Raw genomic sequence first — 25,899 nt, forward strand, 5'->3', positions numbered from 1 at the left:
TTATTGTTTTTAATGTGTGCAGAGAGCATGTCCTAGGGGTCACTAACTTACTGAGCTCACTGGGCAGGATGTGGGTCTCATGCCACCATTATTTTATTGTTTTGGGGCATGTCTCGTGCTTCTGTTGCATGGTTTTGTTGCTAAGCAAGCCTGCTTGGTTTCGTGGATAAGCAAACCTGCTTTCTTGAGTGATCATTAACTTAGGGGGGGTCTCCCATACTTTTTTCTTTACTTACAATCCCCTAGTGGGATTGACTATTTAATTACCTAAATTTGTCCCTTTATTCTGTCCCTATCACAACCAAGGATCACTACTTTCCCAGATGCTGTTCACAGGCTGCATATTGACGAAGGGCAGAGAAAAAGTCCTCATAACTGATGTTTAGGTGGGAAGGCAAAGAGACAATCTCTGTCAGGCTGATGTGCCAGGGCAGAAAGCCTAGTGCGCTGTCCTCAGGACTAAACTTCAGTACTAAATCAGGACCACGGGCACCATTCGAACTAAATAAACGGTCTGATATATCTACATCCAAATCTGTGGATTTCTTTTGCTGCTGGGCTACTGACTGGCAAAAGTCTTGAGCAGCTCTCACCATATCTGCTTTTGCATCTTCTGGGGACAGCACCTTGACTGCCGAATGGCAATCTTCGTCATTACGATTTGCAAATTCTGGTGAGTATTTGGAACCATCTATGTCCAGAAGTTCCTGCTGTTGTTTTAAGATTTCATCCGTCAATCTGGAGTTATTTCTTTTGAAAATTCCTTTGTGGTCGTAGACGCTGATGTAAGAGGTGCCCACTGCCATACATCACACCACGAGGCTTGCGATGTCGGAGAAGCCGGGCTCCGGCTCTTCGGAGATCCCTAGGTCTACGTGCACAGGCAGCTTCTTCAAGGAGCTGGCGTCCTCGCGCCATTGCAGCCACGGGTGGGCGGCGAGCGGGGCGGGCTCCCCGCGCGGATGCCTGTGGTCAAGGCTGTTCCCGCCGACAGCCGGGGGCTGGCGGAGCGCGAAGCCGAGCGGCGCTAGGACCGCGGCGGAGGCGGCGCAGCAGTAGCTCCGCCAGGTCCAGTTCCAGGTGCCGAACCGCAAGCGGAGCCGGGAGGTGAAAGTGCGGTGCAGGCCGAGCTGAGCCTGTAGCCCCGTCATAGTCTCGTGGCGTCCGGGCGTCCTCTCCTCCCCCTCCCCCACCCGCGACCAGACCGCTTCTTATCCGGCTATCGCCCCGCGTTCCCCGCCCCCCGCCCCCGAACCCCTTTTTATACACTTTTTTTTCCGAACCCCTTTCTGCTGCGAGCACTTCACCTCGCCTCCGCCGCTAGCTCCCTCCAACACCAGACTGTTTGAACCACGCAGACCTGAGTTTGCACACTGGCTCTGCCAGCCTAGGGGCTTAATTTGAGTCCCAGTTTCCTCCTTTATAAAGTTAGGATAATGCTGCTTCCATCACACAGTTCTAATGAGCCGAAGTATTGGAAAGGGCTTTGTAAACTTTAAAGCTCCTACCAAATGTTAGCCCTATGGGTAAGATGTCCGTCTAACCTTCTGGATGACCGTCATCCCAAAAGATTACTCTCCATAGTCTTTCCTAAGTAAGAAGAAAAGAGATTTTTGAGAGTAAGTTTTGTAATTCACTTACCCTAATACCATTGGGCAAGAGCTGAATCACAACATGTGAATTACAGCCTGGACGAACGCTTGCTAGAAACATTCTCCAACATTTTTAGCTAAAAAGTTGTTCATTCCTCAGTGTTCTCCCTCTTTTGCATCCCACACCCATTCAAGGACTGACTCAGTCGTAAGGCAGAAGTAGCATGAATTCAGCTGCAACTTTGTATTTAACATCTTCTTATATTCTTACGCTGAGCCAAACTTCTTTAGGTAAGAAAAGCCCGGGAACTGGAGGTCTTCAAGAAACCGAATCAGAAGTTGCCAGAGATGTCGGGGATTCAGACATTAGGTGAGAGGTTGGACCAGATAAACACTAAGATCTCTTCCAACTGTAAAGGTCTACATGGAAGAGTTACTGCCTCTAGAAGCATAGAATCTAATTAGGGAGATAAGACGCGAAGAACATGAAGGTGTTGTAGAAAAAAGGCCAAAATGAGTGACAATGAAGAAAATGCTATACGATCTCAGAGACCAGTGAGAGCTGGAGAGGGGTGCATTCCTTTTTTTAAAAAATTTATTTATTTTATTTATTTATTTTTGGCTGCGTTTGGTTTTCGTTGTGGTGAGCAGGCTTCTCACTGTGGTGGCTTCTCTTGTTGCAGAGCACGGGCGCTAGGCGCGTGGGCTTCAGTACTTGTGTCATGCGGGCTCAGTAGTTGTGGCTCACAGGCTCAATAGTTGTGGCTCACTGGCTCTAGAGCACAGGCTCAGTAGTTGTGGCACACGGGCTTAGTTGCTCCGTGGAATGTGGGATCTTCCGGGACCCGGGATCGAACCCATGTTCCCTGCATTGGCAAGTGGATTCTCAACCACTGTGCCACCAGGGAAGCCAGGGGTGCATTCTTGCAGGTGAATCTTGAGGTGAAGCTGGAGGGGTTTGTTGGATTGGGAAGGGGAAAGGGAAGAGAAAAATACATTTGCAGCAAATGGCAATGGATGATATTATCCAAGGTTGGAATTCAATTCAACAACCATTTACTGAGTGCATCTGTGGGGCAGATACAAACATAACTCAGTATTTTAGTCCTGAAGAAATTCTGAAATATCATCTTGGTGTCAGGTGAGTGACTTCCTCTTCAAACTGGTGGGTTCTGTGGACAACGGGGTAGGCTGTTCTTTGATCCAGGGCGGTGATCCGCTGGAGTATGTGGAAACCTGACCCAAGGATGGTCCAACAGCATCAAGACAGGAGTGGGCTTCTGGGCTCCTTCCTCCATTTGCTCCTCCAGCCCTCTCAACCCTTTTGCTATCAGTTGCCTACGTAAAATCCACTTCTATTTGAACTACCTAGACTATTTTCTGTTTTTCCTAACTGTTCTGATATAGCATTCGACAAACTGATAATTTAAAAAAACAAAATATGGGAATTCCCTGGCAGTCCAGTGGTTGGGACTCCAAAGCTCTCATTGCTGAGGGCCCTGTTTAGGTCCCTGGTCGGGGAACTAGGATCCCGCGAGATGCGCAATGTGGCCAAAAAATTAAAAATAAATTAAAAAACGCATTGTATGGTGATAGAAGTAGTCACTGGGCACCCAGAAGAAGCCCTGGACCCACGTAAGGCACAAACACTCATTGGGATAGCACTGAGATTGGTCTGGCTGGGGCAAGGATACTCTGGGAGGTGGCTAAGTCGAGAAGGAGAAGGCTGGAGAGATTCACTTCACTGACTGCTTATTGCCAGACTTTCTTCTAGGCACTGGAGCTTACATTTCAGCGGGAGAGTAAACAAGAGATCGCAGATAGAAATAAGCACAAAGAACAATAACATAAGGGAAAGATATAGGGCAACGGTGTGGGAGTGTTCTTGATGGTCACAAAGGACCTAAGGAAGTGCTAGCTGAGATCTAGCGATTGATGTCAAGAAGACTTGTGTGTGCAAATCTAGATGAAGAGACAGCAAAGAGAACGTCCTGAGGCGGGAATAAGCATTGCGTATTTGAATTACCACTGCAAGGAATGGTGGCAAGTTCTCAGCTGGGTGAGGCGTGAGGGTTTAACCCCTTGAGGCGCTCCTTGGAACTGAGAGGTATGGTTTAATAAGTCAGCGAATGTGACTTGGGACAACTAAAGTTGGCAGGCTTGGATTAGCTGTCACTCAAGGAAGGGTGGGTCCTTGGCCTGTAACTGCCAATCAGGTTGTGGAGATTTTAGGGCAGCCGCAGCAGCAGCACTGCAGTTGAAGGAAGAGTACAGCCTGCTAGTCAGAGGGAGGCTAGAGGCAGCAGCTACCTGTCATCGCTACTTGCTTTCTGGAAACTGTTGGGATATCGTAGAGCTCACAAACTCTCATACATGTTCTTAGTTCCCGGGGGGTACAGAGGATCTATTTTATTCTCATATTGTAGATGAGGAAACTTAGTGAAATGCCTTACCCTTTACCTAGTGAGCTACAGGTTAGGCTGAGACCCATTTATCCTGACCTCCAGATGAGTGCTTGTTCCTTAAAGACGGTCATGTGAACTCCAAGATATTAGGGACTTTAAAAAGTGGATGTGTGGGGAGAAGCTGACTTCTGTCTCACCCCAACTCTATGTTTTCAGTTGTATCTTGACTCCCCACCTTCCATTTCCAGACCCACACAATGATGATAGTTAAATGTATTACTGCAAATGCAAGAATACAGCATTTGAATGTGAAACAAATCTGAAATCAATGAAACAGGTAACGTCCTGGAGCAGTGCTGTTCAGTAGAAACATGTCAGCCACGCATGTTACATTTTCTAGTAGCTCCTTTTTATAAATAAAAAGGGACAGAGTAAATTAATATCTTTAATTTAATTCAATATATCAAAAATATTTTTAAAACAATCAATATAAAATATTAATGAGACAGTTTAAATTCTAAGTCTTCAGAATCTGGTGTGCGTATTACACTTAAGGACATCTCAGTTTGGACTAGCCATATTTCAAGTACTCAATTCGACTTGTAGCTTGGACAGTCTTGGTCAGTGCAGTTCTAGAAGTAGAATTGCTAGTCTTTGAGGCTGACCAGTGTGAAGTTGGCAGACATCTTTTTGGGGACAAGATGTCTTCTAACATCCCTCATGTCACACGAAATAAGCATGTACTAGGCCATCCTTCAAGAAAAGGAAATGAAAAGGAACTATAGCTAAGTCAACTTTTTAAATTGTAAAAGATTGTATTGGAAGGGCTCTCTGAGATGACCTAGTCCAGAAGTTGGCAAACTTCAGCCCTGGGCCATATCTGGCTCACTGCCTGCTTTGTTTTTTAAATTTAATTAATTAATTAATTAGGCTGCGTGGGTTCTTCGTTGCTGTGCGCGGTCTTTCTCTAGTTGTGGCGAGCGGAGCTACTCTTCGTTGTCATGAGCGGGCTTCTCATTGCACTGTCTTCTCTTGTTGCGGAGGACAGGCTCTAGGTGCACCGGTGTCAGTAGTTGCGGCTCGTGGGCTCTAGAGTGCAGGTTCAGTAGTTGTGACGCACGGGCTTAGTTGCTCTACAGCATGTGGGATCTTCCCGGAGCAGGGCTTGAACCCGTGTCCCCTGCATTGACCAGCGGATTCTTTTTTTTTTTTTTTTTTTTTGGCCAGCGGATTCTTAACCACTGCACCGCCAGGGAAGTCCCTGCCTGTTGTTTTTCTGTGGCCTGAGAGCTAAACAATGGTTTCTACATTTTTAAATGGTTAAAAAAAACTAAATGAAGAATAATGCTTCATGACGTGAATATTATATGAAATTCAAACTTCAGTGTCCATAAAATAAAGTTTTTTCAGAACACCTCCACCCTCATTTGCGTACATTTTGTCTATGGCTGCTTTTGAGCTACAACGACAGAGCTGCCACAATGACAAGTGACCCACCAAGCTCTTTTACAGGAAATGTTGGCTGACTCCTGCACTGACCAGTCGTTCCCATTCTATTGGTAGGGAATTGAGGCACAAAGAAATGACGGGCCTGAGATCACACAGTCCGCCAGTGGCCTAAATGAGAACTCAGCGGTGCCCTGTTAAGTGTTCTTTTCACTACACCATCACATAAAAGCAAAAGCTTCTCAGTTTATCATGATAATGTCTGCTTGGTCCTTTTACTTGCATATCTGCTTCTCACCCGCAGGCCTAACCTAGGTTTCAGTAGGGGCGGCTGCAATCTGCAACCTCGAGAGGGCAGCAATGGTTAAGGTGACTCCAGAGTGCAACCTCTTATCCAAGAAATAACCAAAATAGAGTATATTGTCCCGACTTAAAAAAAAAAAAAAAAGGAAAAAAGAAAGCAGGTCAAAAAGGGCCTGAGTTGCTTTTGATGATGACATGCATACATACTAGTGCAAATGTAAGGCATTTTCAGTTTTTTTTTTTTTTTTTTTTTTGGACAAATTGCCAAAGGTGAGTTCACGCTCAGAAAATCTCCACATCTAGCTGGAATTGAAAGAACAAAAGCCAAATCGGCAGCGAAACAAAGGTAGGCATTTAAGAGAGAAGCACCCACACATTAAAAAAAAAAAATCTATTTTCTGAGTATTGGGGGAACATGGAGTGGAAATTAGTTCTCCTCGAGCCCTAGGGACAGTTTTAAGTAGGCGAGTGGAGCTGTGCTCATGACCCAGATTTGTCCTCGTTCTGAGTGGGCTGAAGAAGGGGTTCCATCTCTTCATTTGGGGGATGTCTAATCATAAAATGTGTCTAGTGAGGCTTACAGCCTAGTATCTATGAAGTATCATTAATATTTGCAGGGCTTCCCTGGTGGCGCAGTGGTTGAGAGTCCGCCTGCCGATGCAGGGGACACGGGTTCGTGACCCGGTCCGGAAGATCCGCGGCTGGGCCCGTGAGCCATGGCCACTGAGCCTGCGCGTCCGGAGCCTGTGCTCTGCAACGGGAGAGGCCACAGCAGTGAGAGGCCCGCGTACCACAAAAAAAAAAAAAAAAAAATTTGCAGTGGTATGTAAGATCCTTCATATTAAAAGGTGCCCTGTGCAAGATGCAAGATAGACTGGTGTTACTGTGAGGGCAGATATATTTTGTGGATGTCACCACTGTTGTTGTTTACTGAGGTGTCATGGGAAAAAAAAGTAGGTTAAGACCAGGTGGCACAGTCTTTCAACGTGACCTAGAACTGGGCCACAGGAACCTGTATAGGCAGACTATCACATCAGATGGTGTAGAGAAATCTCCCCAAGAATGCATAACTCCTCAGAGGCAGAATGGTTAGTTTCATGACACATAATCACGCCTGGAAGAAATCTGGTGGGGCTAATTAGAAACACACATATGGCACTCCCGACTTTACAGGGGAGGGGACTGAATTGTATTACTCAGCAAATATTTTCCTCAGCCTGAGCTTGACTTCTGAGATTTTCTGAGAACTGAGCATTTTTTCTAAGTAATCCTAAAAGGCCTGGTGCTGGGTAACAGCAGGAACTAGGCTGGTAGCCTAATTAAGCATCCCAATACTGCAATACTTAAAAACACTTATGGGAACCCCAATGAGTTCCTAATGTCTAATTCCTAAATTTAATCCTAAAGTGCTCCACTGAATCCTCTTGTATGACCTTGGTTAATTATGTAATATCTAATCACCAGAGATAACGATGAAAAATTGAAAATGATGGCATGAGCTGATTCACTCTCCTTGCAGGTATTCCATCAGGACCAACGATTAGGGCTTCTCCTAGGAATAAAACTTCAGCATATAGGGAATTGCTTTCAAACTCTAGCAATTAAGTGTATTACTTACTTTAGTCCCTGGAATGATAAGAAAATGGAAATGAACTGAACAGGATTTTTTTTTTTTTCAGTCACAACTCTGGTCCAAATCAGTCCTATAATGTGGGAAGACCATACAGAATTATCATGAAAATAGTCTGGTGTACTTGGAGTATGTTAAGAAATCCTCAGCAGAAATATCATTATGTTTAAACCTTTTTTCTTTTACCTAGAAAAGTAAATCCACAACTCCAATACTGTATTTACTTTGGAACTTATAAATTACCAGAAAATAAAACAAAGACAGGAAGAAAGAAAAGAAAAAGAGAGGTATTATACCACTCATATGCCCAGTATTGTAAATATAACTTGGAACTTAATTTACGACATTGCATAAAGCTAATTGACTTAGATGGTTTGGGTTTTCTGGCCTTTGTATATTTTTGTCAGTTCTGTAATGTTACATGGTTTATAGGATCAAATCCTATTTTACAAATTCAAATACAAAGGTTGTATTCCACCTTTGAATTTCAAACCAGTTGACAGAATCTTTAGGTCTTGGTATATCCCTCAAAGGAAAAAAAAAATCCAAACTAACAATGACTCTGTTTCCATATTTATATTGTATTTCTCATTTAAGGAGTCAAAAACTCAGTGGACTTTACTCCAACTCTTTCTAACATAATACCTTGGATTTCAGTAGCATTTCTCAGATTATAAAGTACTTTTACATCCACTCTCTCGTTTCATCGGGTCTTCGGAACAACCCTGTGGGGTAGGTACGGCATACATAGTACAGTTCTTTAATAGATTAATTTCCAAAAATTAATTCAATGAATATCTATTGAATAGCTATTGTTTGCCAGACACTCTTTTAGATAATGACCATTCAGTGGAAAATAAAACACACCAAGGGCCTGCAAAAAATGTTTGTGATTTGCCCAAGACCATAGAAAGTAAATCCAAAACATTTTGACTGTTCCCATCCTCAGCTGGAAAAACGGAGCATGGAAAACTTACTTATCTCGACTCTGTCTCTTAGTACAGTAGTGGCATTTCTTGTATAGACTTGCTCACCAGCATTTGCTCCCATACATTCCAGCTCCTGGTCTTTCACTAGATCAACTATTTTATACTCCCAGCTAAGGTCAATTCCTTGGGACTTCCTTGGTAGTCCAGTGGTTGAGAATCCTCCTTCCAATGGAGAAAAGTGGGTTCGATCCCTAGTCAGGGAACTAAGATCCCACATACCGCTGGGCAACTAAGCCCGAGTGCCACAACTACTGAGCTCACGCGCCTCAACTAGAGAGAGAAAAAACCTGCATGCCACAACTAGATAGAAGCCTGCGCGCCGCAACAAAAGATCCCGCACGCTGCAACTAAGACTCGACGCAGCCAAAAATAAATAAATAAAATAAGTCTTAAAAAAAAAGTATTGAAATTCTTCCCCCTTAAAAACAAACTTCTCGGGAATTCCCTGGCGGTCCAGTGGTTAGGACGCCACACTTTCACTGCCGAGGGTGTGGGTTCAATCCCTGGTTGGGGAACTAAGATCTGCAAGCCGTGCAGTGAGGCCAAAAAGAAAAAGAATAAATAAAATAAAAACAATCTCTCAATCCTACTTCCCCCCACAGCCACTCTCCCCTTACCAGGGACCACTCCATTTTTCTTCTCTTCTTTCACAGCAAACTGCTCCCATTCTCTAATTTATAAGTCAAATAAGTATTTATGGAACAGATACAGAATAAATGAACTAGGAATGTTTCACATGAAGATAAGTAAGTTTGAATATTCAGAGGACTTGTAACAAAAAAAAACAAACAAAACAAAACTGGTTTTATATTTCTCCAAAAGGGAGAACTGTTAACCATTGGCTAGAAACATCCAGCATAATATTTGCACATATAGTTTCAATACAAGGGATCCTACGCTTTTTCAAAGTAAGAAATCTTTTTTTAAAAAAATAGTATTCTTGGACCTTCCAAGGAAGTCGATTTTTCATGACATATCCTCCACACCAGCAACTGATGCACTCATACCATCAGAAATACATCTCAAGTCAACTAACTGGTTTGTTAAGGAAGTGGTCTTTTGTTCCTCAGTTATATTTTAAGTTCCACATCAGGGATTCTCAGGAGGTATGAGAAAAGTCCTACAAAGCAGACATATCAGAATCCCTGGAATTCTGATATTCCATTCTAGGGAGACAGTCTCCCTTCAACCCCTGAATGACTCTCTTACCAGTACAAATCAGTATGAATTGATGGAAGTATAGTCTGTGCTAGTACAAGAGAGTAATTAGAAAATATAAACTACATAATGAGCTAGGCTTCATAAGTAGAAATTGTTTCAACAATTATTAAGCATAAATGTTTCAGGATAAAATATACATAATACTTTATATTTTATCACAAGCTCCAATAAGGAATGATAAAGTAATACAGTTGAAAGTAAAATTTTTAATGTCTGTATTTATCAGAACACAAGATTCTGAAGGTGGAGCTTGAGCCCAGGATGATAAACACATTTTCAAATAAAGCATGTAGCAAAACTAGTTAACTGTTGTTCATTGGGGAACTACAGCAGGCTCCAATATGACAGGTGGAGAAAACCTGTTAAAAGGAAACTTCTGGGCACTTACCTTCTAGGGCATTACCATTCTTGTGATGGAGTCAGTTTGTCATCATTGTTCTAATACTTTTACAGGAAGTCCAACAAAAGTTGCAAAGTCATCAGCAATTATTGAAGTATACACTTGAGAAACCAGGGTAAAGTCTGCCTTGTTGCATCTCTAAGCACTGCACGACTGGCTGGCTGAATCACCTCAGACCACTGGTGAGCATCAATACTTATATAAATTCCAGGAAAATCTCTCTGCTAGATTCTTCGTCCTACTAACCAAATTCTTCTAAGTACTGACCAAATTCCAAGTTCAGGATTTTCAGATTTCATAAGATAGTATTCTTTCTCAAAGAAATCGTGCATTATTCAGATCATTATGGAACAGATACAAGGCTAGCAGCAGGCCGTATCTTGAGAGTGTAATAACTCTTCCAAAAGCCTAAAGGTTTTGAGTTTCTGATTCTTGCACTGATCCAGGAACTTTTTGAAACTGACAGTACTTTATATCACCATAGTCCCTGGCATCTTTCTCTCCAAGTCCACTGTAGTACTTTTCCAAAGGTCAGACTTCATATACTAATTTTTTTTTTTCAATCCAGTCCAATCAAGCTTTTGTCCCTTCTGCTCCATTAAAACTGCTCTTGCCAAGATCACCAGTGACCTCCACATTGCTCCAAGAGTCAATTCTCAGGCCTCACCTTAACCTCTCAGCAGCATTCCACAGTTGATCACTTCCTCCTCCTTCAGATATTTTCTTCACCTGAATTCCAGGACACTACTCATCTCTTGGCTTTCCTCCTGCCTAACTGGTTTGTTCCTACTCAGTTGCTCTGCAAGTTCCTTGCTTCTGAGACCTCTTAAGTGAGAAATGCCTCAGGGCTTTCCTGGTTCTCTTTCCTTCTGTATCTACACTTACTCTCTTGGTGATGTCATTCCGTTTCAGACTTTAAATGCCATTTATATGCTAACAACTCCCAAATACACACGTACACACGATTATGCATTTTATATATATATATATATATATATATATATGTAAAACACATCTTCAGAACTTCATCCTGAACTAGACTCATATCCAACAGCCTACCTAATGTCTCCATTTGAATATTTAATAAATATCTCAAATTGAACATGTCCAAAACTGAACTCTTAATATTCCCCTGGATAATTGTTCTGTCTAGTGTTTCCTATTTCAGATGACTGCAACTTGATCTTTCTCGTTGCCCAGGTGAAAAACCTCAGGCTCATCCTTGACACCTTTTATGAACTCTATATTCAATCCTTCAAAAAGTCCTCTTGGATTTACCTTCAAAATATATCCAGGATCCCTTAGTCATTAAAGCTCTCTTATTTTTCATTTGGGTTACTGAAAGAGCCTCCTTTCTAGGTTCCTGCTTCTATCCTTGATTTTTTTAAAAATTTATTTATTTTATCTTTGGCTGCACTGGGTCTTTGTTGCTGTGCATGGGCTTCCTCTAGTTGCGGTAAGCAGGGGCTACTCTTCGTTGCAGTGCGAGGGATTCGCATCGCAGTCGCTTCTCTTGCTGTGGAGCAGGGGCTCTAGGTGCGTGGGCTCAGTAGTTGTGGCGCACGGCCTTAGTTGCTCCGCGGCATGTGGGATCTTCCCAGACCAGGGCTCGAACAAGTGTCGCCTTCATTGGCAGGCGGACTCTTAACCACTGCGCCACCAGGGAAGCCCCTATCCTTCATCTCTTATTCTCAACGCTTCTCAAAACCTAAGTCATACCATGCAACACCTCACCAATTAAAAGCCAAAGCGTTCCTGCTATGGCCTACCAGGTAGTGTAGATCTGCCTCTCACTCCCTTTACCTCTTTGACATCCATCATATCTTATACTCTCTCCCTTGCTCATTCTGTTTCAGCCACACTGGTTTACCCTGCTGCTTTTCATGTGCCCGTCATGCTTCTACCTCAGGGTCTTTGGACTTGCTGTTCCCTCTCCCTGGAATCTCTTCCCTAGATATCCACAGTTTGCTCCCTTAGCTCCTTCAAGTCTTCAGTATTTTCTTGAGGCCTACCCTGGTTGCCCCATTTGAAACGACAACACATGCTTCCTCTCTCTTATCTTTATATTTCACCATCTTACTGCTATTATTTAATTTCCTTTTTATTATATTTATTGCCTCTTCTTCCCCTCTCCCCCACAATAAGCTTCATGAGAACAGGTATTTGTTTTATTCTGCAACGTATCTTAAGTATTTAGAATAGGACCTGGCACAAGGGTGATGCTCAAAAATTATCTGTTGAGTAAAGACCCTGACTTTAGAAGTCTTTTTGATGTGTTGTCTAACTTGGCCATTTAAAACTGTGATGCCAAAATGATAAGCCTACAGGTTTCATATAATCTGCACAATTGTCTTGTTTTAGGGATGACCATATATACTCTGGCAGGACAAACAAATGTTGGGCTGTTCAGGAGTATTTTTAATTTGTAGAGATATATTTCTATTTTTCTAAAAAATATACTGTTGGCGGCAAGGATTTGTTCTTTGAACTCCAGTACTTCTGAAGTGCTGAACTTCTCAGCTTTGCCTCAGAAGGGAAGAGACTATTACAGCATGTGGGAGTGCTTAACTACGGCCAAAAATATTTTGAAAAACTTCTCATATTACTAAAGTCTTTAAAGAAGATCATTTATCTTTTCCAGGAAAAGGTTATTATTGTTTTAAATTTGCTTCTATGCCAGAGTTTGACATGAAAAGCTATCCTTTCCTGGAACAATGAATAGAGATATTTAATATTTCTATATGTTGTTTAGAAAAGTTGCACACAAGCTTCACCAAATGCCAAAAGATAAAATCAAAGGCATGAGCCAAAGAGGCCTAGCACATACCACTTCAATTCTACACCAGCTGTCTTAAGGATCTGGGTATAATTAAAGGTTTTGGTTAACACTTAATTTCTTTCAGGGAACACAAACTGCTACAAATTAATTCAAAACCTGTTTTAGAATAAGAAAGAAAAACTAAAGGAACAATGGATTGGTAATCCTGGAATTCACTAGTCCTGCCTGCTTCGACAAAGTGAAGAGACTCAGGACTACATATACAAAAGTATTTTCACTCCTGGGGCAGATTATGAGACTATGAAAAGTTGGAAAATGTTTTGAGGCCAACAATAGAAGGGGAGAATGGGGAAGAGAGTTATTCCTGAATTTCTGTTCGACTGTTTTGCAAATGTATGGCATTGGTCATAAGGGAGAAGTGAACAGTGCAAGACACTACCTACTTTTTTTTTTTTTAAGTGGTATCACTTTTTAAGTTAACCATTTTTTAGAGCAGTTTTAGGTTCACAGCAAAATAGAGCAAAAAGTACAGAGTTCCTATATACCCTGTGCCCTCAACACACACAGCCTCTCCAACTACCAACATCCCACATCGGAGCAGTAAATTTGTTACATTTGATGAGTGTACATTGACACATCATCACCCGAAGTCCACAGTTTACATTAGGGTTCACTCTTGGTACTGTAAATCTATGGGCTTTGACAAACATATAATGACACATACCCACCATTGTATCACTGCCCTAAAAAGCCCCTGTGCTCTGCCTATTCATTCATCCCTCTCCACTAACCCTTGGCAACCACTAATCTTTTTACTGTCTTCATAGTTTCGCTTTTTCTAGGATACAGCTGGAATCATATAGTACATACATAGATACTACCTACTCTTAAGAATATACGAATTGTGGGACTTCCCTGGTGGCACAGTGGTTGACAATCCGCCTGCATGCAAATGCAGAGGACACGGGTTTGAGCCCTGGTCTGGGAAGATCCCACATGCCGCGGAGCAACTAAGCCCGTGTGCCACAACTACTGAAGCCTGCGCGCCTAGAGCCTGAGCTCTGCAACAAGAGAAGCCACGACAATAAGAAGCCCACACACCACAACAAAGAGTAGCCCGCGCTCACTGCAACTAGAGAAAGCCCACGTGTAGCAACGAAGACCCAACAACGAAGACCCAATGCAGCCAAAAATAAATAAAATAAAATGAATGGGATTACTGCAAAATATATATATATATACGAATTGCAAACATTTTTGTGTAAAAAAACGATGTGCTTTTGTGTTAAATGTAATAGCTAAAGATGTGAAATAAGTACTCGTTTTATAAATTTAAAAAATTCGAATTAGAATTGTTTAAACATACTTCTATGTCTGTACAAAGTGAAAGAAAGGTTGTGCGATCATTCTCTGAATTTCAACTGCTTGGCTAATTAGGGGCATGATATTTTGTTTGCATTATTAGGATACCATATTCTAATTTCCCAATAAAACTAATAGTTTCATACTATTTAATTTTGGTTGTGTAGGCAAAAAGTAACAGCATTTAAAAATAACACATTTCAGGGACCTCCCTGGTGGCGCAGTGGTTAAGAATCCGCCTGCCAATGCAGGGGACATGGGTTCAAGCCCTGGTCTGGGAAGATCCCACATGCCCCGGAGCAAGTAAGCCTGTGTGCCACAACTACTGAGCCTGCGCTCTAGAGCCCGGGAGCCACAACTACTGAGCCCACGTGCCACAACTACTGAAGCCTGCGTGCCTAGAGCCCGTGCACCGCAACGAGAAGCTACTGCAATGAGAAGCCTGCGCCCCACAACTAAGACTAGCCCCCGCTCGCTGCAACTAGAGAAAGCCCGTGTGCAGCAACGAAGACCCCAGCACAGCCAAAAATAAATAAATAATTTAAAAATATACATTTCAGTAAATCAACTATACCCCAATATAAAATTAAATTTAAAAAGGAAAAAAAATGTTTCATAAACTCTCACAACCAAAAGAATGTACAGTATTCTGCTTTACAGAAATCTTGGGTATAAAAAATCAAAACTCTGTGCAGTGCTTTTAGTCATACTGGAACTGAAATAAAATTTGGAATCTAACATCCACTCCTCAGACACATCTTTCATCTGGAAGCCATCAAATCCTGATCTGTTCTCAACAACAAATATATTTTTTACATTTCCATCCTATCATTATGGCTTACCCCCCCATTACTGAAACAGATAGCCGCCTATAATTAAACGTAGTAAGAAGAAGAAAGAAAAACCTACTGTAGCTGTGACACCAAAAAACTTGAGCCAGAAAAGCCTGTTTAAATTATGAACTCAGGCTACTGTGGAAAAAAAAAAAAAGTTAAAAACAAAAATACCTTGTACAAAAAGCAAGTCTAGAAGACAAATTCAGCAGCATTACTGTTGAATTTCCTGGCTTTGTTGATTCGTGTCGCAAAGTTAAGATTAACAATGCCAAGATTCATATTTAAATATGTTCCTTGAAATCAGGAAAATAGCTCTTTCAGGATTTCAAATGATACTGGAAGGCACAGAACGGAGATTTTACTGAGTCAATTTGTTATTCACATACTCACAAAGGATTTTAAAAAGAAGTCAAATGGAAGATATTCTCAATAGACAGAAATAAGACATTCCAATCTATTGTTCCAGTTTATAGCTCAGATATAAATGGGCTATAAAACCTGATCTGAAAATAGTTGCGCAGTGCGTGCTTCACAGCCAGCCAATGAAAAGCAACGTCTCGTTTCTCCTACAGCTGACAGCCCTCCAAAGACACTACTTTTTTTTTTTTTTAAAGAGACCAACCTCTCGGTTACACTGGCGTTTAGCACCTTTGTTGGGTCTCCCAGCTCCGCAGTTTTAACTTCTATTTGCGGAACGCCACTGTGATTCAAGGCATGGCATTCCAGCGGCCTTAGTACCCCCGGCAGCACAGGGCTGCAGAAAGCGCCTCCACTCTCAGGGTGAAATTACAGCTTCCCACGCTCCAGTTCTGAGCACTACCTTGTAAAATCGATCCCTTTCACACTGCAAGGGTGGGGGTGAGCAATCCCACTTTTCAAGGGCTTAGAGAGCAGAAAGAATTCGGGACTCCGTGCACACCTCTCGGAGCTTTTCAGAGGTTCACACGCCGCGCGCACCCGGCGCGTGTCCGGGGCGGGTCGCGGCACAGCCCGAGCCGAGCCCAGAGCCCAGAGGCGAAGAACAAAGGGCATTCGCCCGCCTTCGCTGCCGGAGGCTGCCCGCGCGCGCTCGCCGGCCCCGCCCCTCCCCCCCACCCCTGCGGCTGCGCGAAATGGCGGCCACACCACAAAATGGCAGCCCGAGCGGGCCCAGGCGAAGAAATGAAAGGCGCCGCGGACCCCTCCCCCACAGCGCAGCAATGCCAGGCCGAGCTTTCTCCTGATGGCACTCAGGGGCCTCGGCGCGCCTCCTTAGCCGCACGGAGACACCACGGCCTCCCCGCGGCGCCCCGCCGGGCAGCACCGTCGGCCACCCCGCCTCGAGTCCAAACGACGCAGCGGCTTTATGCCTGGACTGCCTCTGCTCTTCCAAACGGGCCCCTCTTAAGGAGTCTCTTATTTAAGGGGGTACAAACTGGAAAGAACTGAGCGTGGCACACCTGCCGGGCGACCCTTGCCCGCTCAGGTCGCCCCTCGGGCAGGGCGCGGGGAGGGAGCAACCTTTTCTAGGGTCTCCACACTCGCAACTTTAGCTCCAGGTCACCAAAGAGAGGAAAGGGGTGATCAAAGAAGCCCCCAAATGAGGGGGAACTAAGGAACCAGGGGCCAAAGCCCCAGACCACTCCTTCAGCAGCCACGTCGACCCCAACGCACTGAGCCCACACCCGAGAGCGCAGCGAAGAGCCGCTGGTGGCCCGTCGTGCGCGGGCAGCTCCAGAGCGCGGATGTCGGCTTTCCCTCCACCACGCAAACATCCAGTGAGCGTTTTAGGTTTTTCATCGTTCCCCCCTGCCCTCTCCCTTCTCCCTGTGGTGAGGGGCCTCGGGGGCTGGGCACAGGTACAGGAAGGAGCGGTTGCTGTGGTCCCCTTGCTTTTTCCCCTGGCGTAAGGGTCTCGGTGGGCTTGGGCTTTGCTTTGGTCGTGGCTTGATGGAGGCAGGGTGGTGGCGGTGTGCTTTGGATTTTTCGCTTTTCGTTCTCTCAAACGCTCGTTTCCCTGCCCTCCCCATCCCCCAGCTTCCCCTGAGCTCCGTCTTTCCAGAAACTTCTCAGGGAAACTCAGCAAAAAGCCGTAGGCTCCGACACCACCTTCCTCCCGGAGCATGCGCGACGCATTGGGCGGCAAGCTCAACGCCCGAGTGTACGAGTGTGAGAGTCGTAGGTGTGCGCGCGCGCGCTCGCCTTGCGGGGCGGGGCGGTTCTCTCACAATGAAGGGAATAGGTTTTTCTCCCCTCCCCCAACGTTCCGTCGTTGCGCAAGCGCGTTGAGCCAACTCCCCTGGCCTTTTGAGAGTAGTGGGGGAGGGGCAGGCCTAAAGCTCTGGAGTCGCTGCTCCGCGCGCCTGCGCACTGGGTTGGCCGCGATTTTCCGCGCAGCTTGTGGTAGTGTCTTTGATGGTGAGGTGCGTCTGAACACCTCGGTTGTGCCCTACTCACTGTGTCCTCTATTCCCTCTCGCGAAAACTGTAGCCTCTTGAGGGGTTATTAATTACGTCCCGCGGGTTTCCTGAAGATTGGCCTTCCCTTTGTGTCTCAGGGCTAAGGTTGCACCGTGTCTCGTTGGCCCCCTTCCACCCCTGCCTGTGCCAGGACCCCAGACTGGAATCGGTGACTGGAGTGTGTTGGAGCCTTCTCCCAAGTGGGGGAAACAGCCCTGGCCGAAGGACTGGGTGATGGCCGCGCTGGCTTCCATCAGGAACTGCCTGCAGTTCTTGCTTACTAAGCCAAAATAAAGGTGTTCTTTATTTGGTACGCTGCCCTTGGTCCTCGACACCAGCCTCTGCTCGGGCTGGCGGGGCTGGCTGCTGGGTTGGTCCTCCATGTATGGATACAGACAAAGAAAGGGCCTTGGCGTACCGCTCTGTCTTCATTTGCAGAATTGAGCTTGGAGCGTGGTAACCATAGTAACCGCATTTACTCTCTTAAGGTGCCTATTGTTTTGTTCTCCTTTCCTCTTCCTTTAGGAGTGTGATGGAAATTACTGCCAGAGTTGTAGGTTCTTAACCCGCCCCCCCTCCCACCCCAAGCTCTTTACCTTGCCATGTAATCCACTTCCACCCAACCCTGTTTTTGAAATCCAGAAGGTTAAGTAAGGTCGTCTTGGCAGGGCATGGAGGCTTGCCACTTTTCCAGTCTGAGCTTTGTTTCCTTGCCACTCTTCCTTTTGAAGTACCTTCGTTTCCCCAGTGGAGTAATTGTCTTCCTATATTCGTTAGCCGGGTAACATATTCAAAGCCTCAGAGATGTAAGGTTTAAAAGAGGGAGCTTGTTTGCGAAAAAGGCACCTTTCGGGGCTCCAAAAGACTGACGTGGCGGTTGCAATTTGGCATTTTATCATCGTGAGCGCTTGCTAACTCGCCCGCAGGTGCTAGGGAGCCATTGACCACACCGAGTCCGAGGTCAGTCCAGGTCATCGCTGTGGGAGGAGCCACTCAGTGGGTCCCACCTCAGGGAGATCTTTCTTCCTGGTGGGAATTTTGAGTTGGTGCCAGATTACTAGCAGGAACTCTTAGTTATCTCGAGGCTGTTGAAGTTCTAGCAAGCAATAGAATTCTACCCCTGCTAACAAGGCTGTACTGTCATTTGAGGCTTGGAAATGACCAGATCAAGAGTCCCTTGAGTTTGCAGAACTTCTGTTAGAGATTCTGCCTTAACAAATTATGGTTAGTGAGAGTATTTAAAGACAAAGTTCCTACAATAAGGATAATGCTACTAAAAAAGGGGAAGAAAAATTTGAGTATGTACGTTTTGCAATTTTAGAAAGGCATAAAATCAAAGTTTTTATGTGCTGTCTAATAATTAGAATCTTGCAAAACTGATCTCGAGGGAAACAATGTATTTAAGTTGAAAACTATGGAGAACAAAAGTAACCAAGTTTAAAGCCACTTTTTCGGGTGAATGTTTTTTAAGTAAAGGGTTTAGGCTTGGGTGTGTGTTTAAATTATCTTGTGGGGGTGGGCAAAACACAAACCCCTTTTATTAGTTCGTCGCACTGCACCCCTCCCACCAGCTAACAGTATACAGTGAAATCTTTAGTTGTGACTCTTGCTGGTTCTGTTTTCTTAGAAAAAAACATTTTAAGTTAATCTCCTATCTTCAAAGAGAGTTATCTTGGGACTTTCTTGGTGGTGCCGTGGTTAAGAATCCTCCTGCCAAAGCAGGGGACACGGGTTCGAGCCCTGTCTGGGAAGATCCCACATGCCGCGGAGAAGCTAAGCCCGCGAGCCACAACTACTGAGCCCACGTGCCACAACTAACTGATACCCGCGCACCTAGAGCCCGTGCTTCACAAGAGAAGCCACTGCAATGAGAAGCCCGCGCACTGCAACGAAGAGTGGCCCCCACTCAACGCAACTAGAGAAAGCCCGGGCGCAGCAACGAAGATCCAACGCAGCCAAAAATAAATAAATAAATAAGAGAGAGTTATCTTGAGGCGAATGCTTTTCAGCCAAAGAATTTTCCAAATAAAACTGTAAGGGATGGTTCCTAGGACTTTTGTAGTATATAGCCTGAAAAAATTCTATTACCTCCTTTATCAAAATACTGAAATTTAACTTTTAAATATACATTTAAAAATAATTCCAGCATTTAACTCAGAAATGCATCATATCCTACCTAGCCTTTAAACAGAATGTGGTTTTATTTTAAGCCAAAGGTTTCAAGTGTCTAATTATGGAATATCATGTAAAATTAGCAATCATTACCATCCTGAAGATTAATAGCAAAATATTGAAGCAGTTACGTGATTTAAAGAAGCATTACTGGGACTTCCCTGGTGGCACAGTGGTTAAGAATCTGCCTACCAATGCAGGGGACACGGGTTCGAGCCCTGGTCCGGGAAGATCCCACATGCCGCGGAGCAAGTAAGCCTGTATGCCACAACTACTGAGCCTGCGCTCTAGAGCCTGTGAGCCACAACTACTGAGCCCACATGCCACAACTACTGAAGCCCGTGTGCCTAGAGTCCGTGCTCTGCAATAAGAGAAGCCACTCATTCACTGCAATGAAGAGTAGCCCCTGCTCGCTGCAACTAGAGAAATCCTGCGCGCAGCAAGGAAGACCCAACGCAGCCAAAAATAAATAAATAAAGGGCATTACTATTAAATAGCAATAATTTAATTAAAATGGAAACAGTTTTTTTTAAAAAAATAAATTTATTTATTTTTGGCTGCGTTGGGTCTTCGTTGCTGCGCGCGGGCTTTTTCTAGTTGTGGCGAGCGGGGGCTACTCTTCGTTACAGTGCCTGGTCTTCTCATTGGGTGGCTTCTCTTGTTGCAGAGCATGGGCTCTAGGCGCATGGGCTTCAGTAGATGTGGCACTCAGGCTCAGTAGTTGTGGCTCGCGGGCTCTAGAGAGCAGGCTCAGTAGTTGTGGTGCACAGGCTTAGTTGCTCTGCGGCACGTAGGATCTTCCTGGACCAGGGCTCGAACCCGTGTCCCCTGCATGGCAGGCAGATTCTTAACCACTGCACCACCAGGGAATCCCAGAAACAGTTTTAAAACATATTTGGAACAAGTTCATGATGTTTTGAATTCTCTACTTCAAACTAGAGCAAGGCTTTCAGAGGAGCAGTAGGGGAGCTTAACACCCGAAGTCTGAAAATGTCAAGACACATGTAATAAGTTACTAAATATATTTTATTTGGTGTCATTGTTTTTGAGATTCCCATCAAGTGCACTTTGATAGTCTTCTCTGAATTAAATAGTAGCCTTGATTTGCATTATGTGTATTCTGCTGACTTCCTGATGTTTAAGTGACAATCTCTTAGACCTGGGGTGTTTTTGCCATTGTATGTCATTTATAATGAAGAGGTTAAGTTTTTTCTCACATGAGGATTAGTAGTAGAATTTTAAAAGGTTGAATGAACTCTCTGAATTAACATAGAGAATAATAACGTTTTGTTCATGTGGGATCTGTTAACATAAATATGTTGATTTAATGTAGTGAAGTATCAGCATTTCAGAGGAGCCCTAAACTAAAGTAACCCAGATGCTGACTTCCAGCTCATTTTACTGTAACTTTTTCTAATTACAAGAGCAATATATGTTAACCAAAGAAAAGTTTAGAAAATATAGATGAATAAGAACTTTAAAAAAAATTGAATTCTACCACATAGGCACAACCATTATTAATATTTGCAAGTATCCTTCCAGTCTATCTTTTATTCAGTGCCATAAACATTAGTAAATTGTATTCACAATTCTAACTATTAGGTATAATCTACTGTATAGCACAGGGAACTCTGCTCAAAGTTATGTGGCAGCCTGGATGGGAGGGGAGTTTGAGCGAGAATGGATACATGTATATGTATGGCTGAGTCCCTTTGCTATGTACCTGAAACTATCACAACATTGTTATTATTTATTTATTTACTTTAAAAATTTTATTTATTTCTTTATTTGGCTGTGTTGGGTCTTCGTTGCTTCACGCCGGCTTTCTCTAGTCCTGGCGAGCAGGGGCTACGCTTCGTTGCAGTGCGCGGGCTTCTCATTGCAGTGGCTTCTCTTGTTGCGGAGCACAGGCTCTAGGTGCACGGGCTTCAGTAGTTGTGGCTCGCGGGCTCTAGAGCACAGGCTCAGTAGTTGTGGTGCATGGGCTTAGTTGTTCTGCAGCATGTGGGATCTTCCTCGACCAGGGCTCGAACCCGTGTCGCCTGCACTGGCGGGTGGATTCTTAACCACTGCTCCACCAGGGTAGTCCTTGTCACAACACTGTTAATCGGTTATACTCCAATATAAAATAGAAAGTTTAAAAAAAATAATAAAAGGTATATTCGCAGTATTTCCTCATAGAAGGAAGAAAGTTACCTTTAGCAACTTTCCAAGGAAATGGTGGAAATATAAAAATTGATTTTTTAAAAAAGAAAATATCAGCCATTATATTCATTTCTGGAAAACCAAAAACAATGTGGAATAAATTATTTAGCTTTCTTAGAGAATTGAACAGTAAAGTAGATTATGAAGTGTTATGCTGAAAGAATGATTTCGAGAAGGACTAGCTAGCTAATACTATTCAACTGATTGGCGTTTTGATCATTTATATATATAATTTCACTACAATGAGCCTGCTATATCAAAATAAATCCGTTAATTGACTGGTCTGTCTTTTTCACTAGTTGACCCTCAGAACTAGCAAGATGTCAAACACTCTTTGACAATAATATATTAGTGTTGTCTGTTTTATTTTCTACTGTTTAGGAAAAAGCAAAAAACAAAAAACAAACCCTGATTCTAATAATAGGAGTTTGTTAGTATCGACAAGGTCTCATGTGGTTGGGTCTTTGATCATTTTAGAGCTAGTTAATATATATTTATATGATGCCTTTAGGAACAGTGTTTATATTTTAAATATATGTTTTCTCATGAAACAGTTCAATTTTAATAGTGTGGAACTCGATTGGTAACAAAATTTTTGTTAAATATCTGGTAACTATTCTGTTCTCCTGTTTAAATGGTGATAGTAATTTATCTGCTCTATTGGCTAGGTTAGCATTCAGAGCCTGAGTTTGAGGCTCAGATGCTTTCCCCAACTGGGCTTCCATTATGCATGACTGAACTCTTTGAGCACATCTAGCATGCTAAATACAGGTGCTCTTCACATGTGAAATAAGACCTGATTAAAAACACATCTTTTTTTTTTTTTTTTTTTTTTTTTCGGTACGCGGGCCTCTCACTGTTGTGGCGTCTCCCGTTGCGGAGCACAGGCTCCGGACGCGCAGGCTCAGCGGCCATGGCTCACGGGCCTAGCCGCTCCGCAGCATATGGGATCTTCCCGGACCGTCCGAACCCGTGTTCCCCGCATCGGCAGGCCGACTCTCAACCACTGCGCCACCAGGGAAGCCCAACACATCTGTTTTAATTCCACTTTTCAAATGCCTCTGCTTTAATGTCACCTTTCTGAATTGTCTTTCACACTCAAATGGGGAAATTCACTTCACCATCCATTTATCATAGATGAGAGAAGAGATCATACCCTACGTTTTGATCATTTTCAGTGAGCGTCAATTATTAATTGTTAGACTAAATTTAAAAAATCAGAATAAGAGTGGGTTGTATTTCTATTGAAAACATACAAAAATAAATGCTTATGAAAAAAATTTGTAAATATTTGTAACAAGGACAGAAACAAAGAAAAGCTTTCCCAGTGTTTCCTGATACATCGCCAATAAACATGAAAGCACTGAGAAAACCCAACACTTGATTTGGGGCTGTGCAAAGGGCATGTACTTATCAGTTTTGTTGTTATTAAGAGTTTTGCAATAGAAAAAGTCAGCAAAAGAGTGCAAGGAACTTCGTACTTGATATGCAATCACTGCATGTTGATTTGATTATAAGACCTGGCTATATCCTGAAAATGTTATAAATTGATCATGGTATGTTTTTAACTTCAACTGATGCTTACTTTTGGTATTCAAATGAAATTAGCAGTCAACTTAATAGTATTCATGATATTTTTATTCTGTGTTACTTCCAAATACTTTTACATATATTATCTCATTTGATACTTCTAGCAACCTTACCAGGTAGAGAAAACAGATATTTTTATCCTCATTTTGCAGATAAGGGTATTGAGACTTTGAGGATTTAATTGACTTTACCTAGGCTGTATAGCCAGTGACAAAATTGGAACTGGAATTTTTGACTCTTTATTTATTTTTAAAAATTTATTTATTTTTGGCTGCATTGGGTCTTCGTTGCTGTGCACGGGCTTTCTCAGAGCGGGGGGCTACTCTTTGTTGCGGTGCGCAGGATTCTCATTGCGGTGGCTTCTCTTGTTGCGGAGCATGGGGTCTAGAGCGCAGGCTCAGTAGTTGTGGCACATGGGCTCAGTAGTTGTGGCTCATGGGCTCAGTAGTTGTGGCTCATGGGCTCTAGAGCGCAGGCTCAGTAGTTGCGGTGCACAGGCTTAGTTGCTCCGCGGCATGTGGGATCTTCCCGGACCAGGGCTCGAACCCATGTCCCCTGCATTGACAGGCGGATTCTTAACCACTGCGCCACCAGAGAAGCCCCTGGAATTTTTGACTCTTAACCCAGAGGTACTTCCATTATACTATAATGTCTCTCATTCATACCATCAGTGTTTTTCAGTATCCCCCAAAGTTCAAGGTCAAGTAGCATTATGCTGAAAGAATCTGTAAGGAGCATGGACATTACTTTTAACCTGCAAATATTAACTTTTATAGAGATGGATAGAATTCCCACCTGAATTGCTCATTTGAACTTAGCATCTATAATGTGAACTATTTTTCCTTCAAATGAATCTGCCTTATTGAAATTAGAATAATATTTTTGGGGACATCATAGGAACACATTAAAAATTTGAACAGAAATGAAATTTGTTTTACACATTAAATAATCTGCATGTCTATTTAAGCTGATGTATTGACATTTTATAAACTGAGAATTCTCTTTTGAGAAGTGTGTATCAGATTTTTTAAAACCCAAGGAGCTAAAATGAACACCTTGGGTGCTATTTTTGGTGTCTGTAATTCTGAAAACAAATATTTTGATGAAAGTAACACTTCAAGAGAATCTGAGTATGAGGTGCTATCAAATGATGTTTAATGGAATTTTGCGAGAATATGTGTGTGTGTGTGTGTGTGTGTGTGTGTGTGTGTGGTGTGTTTGTGTGTGTGCGCGTGCAGGTGCGTGCCTTGCTGCTTGTGGGATCTTAGTTCCCTGACCAGGGATTGAATCTGGGCTCTGGGCAGTGAAAGCGTGGAGTCCTAACCACTGGACTGCCAGGGAATTCCCTAGCCTTTATATTGTTAAACAGAGACGGTTTCTCAGTTGTTTGATAAATCTCTGGTAAAATGAGAAATGATAATTAACTTAATTTGGCATTTGCTAATCATCTTTTTGATATCCTGTGATCTCTAAAGGTCTTTGGGAGAACTCTAACTCAACTTTGTTTAACAATTTGTATGTTAGTAATTTTCCACGCAATTTCTCTTCTGTTACCTCCCAAAGGTGGGGAGCTTGAAAGTATTTGCAAACAACTTTGTCCATTTCAAATTAAATTTTATATAAAAATTATGTATCTACTCTGCTTTCTACATGGGGAAACAGCACTGCTGTAACAAGACCTTTAGGATAATCTAAGAGAACTACATTTAAAAAAAATTTAGCTGGCAAACATGTTGCTTTTAATTTTCATTTAATGTCTCCTTATTCTTGTGCCATGGAGAAAGTATAAATACCTCTTAGTTGGTTCTTTGTTTTAGCTTATCCTTTTACTGTTCTGTGGGAGTACATAGATGGATACAAAATACCACATTTAATAATGACTCTAACTAGGCTCTCTTCTAAGATTTTGCTCTGAAAGCCCCCCCCCCCTTTTCAGCCCTTTAATTTTCTTCAGCATGATTTTAACTGAAGGCTGCCTTCAAGGTGAGATATGCCCTTTATTTCTCTAATTGCAAGGTAGTGTTTTCTGAATCCTCTTCTTTGTTGCCCCTTTTAGTGTGATTGAGCTTAGCCTTTTCTGTTCTTCCTGGTGACACCAAGAAGATGCAGCTAATTCAGGGCCTATCAGGTTTTATTTATTTCATTTTTTAAAATTTATTTATTTATTTTTGGCTGCGTTGGGTCTTTGTTGCTACACGCGGGCTTTCTCTAGTTGCGGCGAGCGGGGACTACTCTTTGTTGTGGTGTGCGGGCTTCTCATTGCGGTGGCTTCTCTTGTTGAGCACAGGCCCTAGGTGTGTGGGCTTCAGTAGTTGTGGCTCATGGGCTCAGTAGTTGTGGCTTGAGGGCTCTAGAGCACAGGCTCAGTAGTTGTGGTGCAAGGGCTTAGTTGGTCCGCGGCATGTGGGATCTTCCTGGACGGCGGCTCGAACCCGTGTCCCCTGCTTTGGCAGGCGGATTCTTAACCACTGCGATCCCAGGGAAGCCCCGCCTATCAGGTTTTAAATGAGTAATTTACATAATATTTTTAA

At 43.2% G+C, this 25,899-nt stretch overlaps 1 protein-coding gene and 1 pseudogene across 2 annotated transcripts in view; one reads left to right on the plus strand and one right to left on the minus strand.

The window, feature by feature from the left end:
* Positions 1-311: 311 nt before the first annotated feature.
* LOC307198779 (dehydrodolichyl diphosphate synthase complex subunit NUS1-like) lies at positions 312-16,742 on the minus strand (annotated as a pseudogene). The gene is made up of 2 exons: positions 16,617-16,742; positions 312-1,219 (listed from the first exon to the last, which is right to left on the minus strand). The product of its transcript is annotated as a dehydrodolichyl diphosphate synthase complex subunit NUS1-like (transcript).
* The window catches only part of SPEN (spen family transcriptional repressor), a 94,574-nt gene continuing 84,781 nt past the window's right edge, over positions 16,107-25,899 (plus strand). The window contains exon 1 of the mRNA XM_079913131.1: positions 16,107-16,720. The gene's annotated coding sequence lies outside the window, so the exon portion shown is untranslated. The remainder of the gene's footprint in view (positions 16,721-25,899) is intronic.

Source organism: Stenella coeruleoalba (genome assembly GCF_951394435.1).
Source record: "Stenella coeruleoalba genome assembly, chromosome: 1".
NCBI classification, from domain to species: domain Eukaryota; kingdom Metazoa; phylum Chordata; class Mammalia; order Artiodactyla; family Delphinidae; genus Stenella; species Stenella coeruleoalba.